This window comes from Moschus berezovskii, chromosome 22, assembly GCF_049115385.1.
Source record: "Moschus berezovskii isolate FMDL1 chromosome 22, NW_MosBer_1.0, whole genome shotgun sequence".
NCBI classification, from domain to species: Eukaryota; Metazoa; Chordata; class Mammalia; order Artiodactyla; family Moschidae; genus Moschus; species Moschus berezovskii.
The window spans coordinates 7,019,985-7,022,190 of NC_142481.1; positions in this window are offsets into that span (position 1 = coordinate 7,019,985).

Genomic DNA, 2,206 nt, shown 5'->3' on the forward strand with positions numbered 1-2,206 from the left:
CTGAGAGACACAGAGGTACTGATTAACAGCGTGCCGTGACTGCCTCCCTCCTGGCTGGGGGGTAAGCCTCTTTCTGTGCGATCCTACTATTCAGGCTTGTCTTTCCTAGGCTGGGAGCTGCGTGAGGGCAGAGGCTGCGGCCTTGGCAGCATACGCGAATCCCTGAGGATGCTAGAAATTTATACCTACTGTGCGCTTGCTCGGTACTTTGTAGGAACAGGGTATGGCATGGAAGTGGAGGCTGTGGGCTCTGAAGGGCGGAACCTTAGCCCCTCCCCTGGAGTGTTGGCCCCTCCCCTTTGAATGTCAGCCCCACTGCCTGCCCCCAGGAATACCTGTGCCTTCACAATTTAGGAAGAAAAAAAAATATTTATTTATTTGGCTGTACAGGGTCTTGGGCTTCCCAGGTGGCACTAATGGTTAAGAACCCACCTGCCAATGCAGGACATGTACGATTTGTTGGTTTGACCCCTGGGTCGGGAAGATCCCCTGGAGGAGGGTGTGGCAACCCTCCCCAGTATTCCTGCCTGGAGAATCCCCATGGACAGAGGAGCCAGACGGGCTACAGTCTGTAGGGTCGCAGAGTCAGACACGACTGAAGCGACTTAGCACACTCGCAGGTACGGGGTCTCAGTTGTGGCAGGTGGGATCTAGTTCCCCCACCAGGGGTCAAACCAGACCCCCCCCACTGGGCACAGAGCCTTAGCCCCTGGATGACCCGGAAAGTCCCTCTACTTCACCTTTTATTTTTAGTGCCTAGACCCACGCCCTTCATCTGACAGGCATTCAATAAACATAAGCCGGCGGACTCATGGAATCAGACGGCTCAAGTCTTGAGTGTCATTTACTTGCTGTGTGACCTCTGGTAGGTTACTTTACCTCTCTGAGCTTTGTTTCCTCATCAAGGGGCATAATCGTCCGACCACCCTCTAGGGCCAAGTCGCTGGAAATCTCTTGTTTGCAAAGCTCTTCACTAGGACCTCAACACCTGTGAGCTTGTACTTATGGCATGAATCAAGGGGTGAATCGCCTTCTTGGATCCTCATAGAAATCTTTTTAGCAGGATTTTCAGTCCCTGTTTGGCAGAGTGAGAATCCGAGGCTTGGGGCATCCTCCACTTCCCTCTGCCCTTCTTCACGGAGGCTGAACAAGGAAATGCCGATTCCTAAGCCGGGCCTCGCCCCCAAAACCTATCTCGCCCACCACGACGGGCTCTCCCGATCAAAGACAACAATCTCCCCAGGAGAGTCCTGCAGCTGCTGTGAAAACCGCAGCGTCTCCTCAGAAGACTGCTTAACCGATTTCATCAGGAAATCAATGCAAATTACAAACCGCGCCCGGATCCCACTATTCTCCTCTGAGAAGGCGGAGATCAAAGAGAAGCTCCAGGAAACCGCATTTCCGAGCGCCCGGTGGAGGAATCTTGCTAGCAACATCTAACACGCCCTCCGACCCTGCCCGTCCCCGAGGAAAGATCTAACAACAGATGACAAGATAGATGACAGCAAATAAGTCACACCCCCGCGGTGCCAGGCACAGACCTGAGCGCCTTACCCTCAGTAACGCGCCTAACCGACGCAGTGACTCTTTGAGGATGGTACTGTTCTATTCCCATTTCACATAGACAGAAACTGAGGCGTAGGGAGTGAAAGCGACTTGACGGGTGTCACCCAGCTATGATCAGCCCGTCCCTGGTGGCTCAGAGTAAAGCGTCTGACGGCGATGTGGGAGACCCGGGTTCGATCCCTGTGTCGGGAAGATCCCCTGGAGAAGGAAATGGCAACCCACTCCAGTATTCTTGCCTAGAAAATTCCATGGATGGAGGAGCCTGGTGGGCTACAGTCCATGGGGTATCGAAGAGTCGTACACGACTGAGCGACTTCACTCATGCCACTCTGCCTTCATGGAGCGTTCACCAACCTACACAGGTACGCGTGTAACAGGATGCTGTTGTAGGAGAAATAAAAAGAACCAATTTATTTATCAGTTCAGTTCACTTCAGTCGCTCAGTTGTGTCCAACTCTTGACCTTGTGATTAACCTGAAACAAGTAGGAGTCTCAGTATAAAGGAAGGTAAAATAGATACTAGGAGGGAAACTAAATGTTTCTAATGGAGAGATTTAGACAGATTGCTGGGAAGACTTCCTCAAAGAAGAGGCAGGATTTAGCAGAGTCTCGGAAGTCAGCCTGGGGAAGGGGCTGCAAG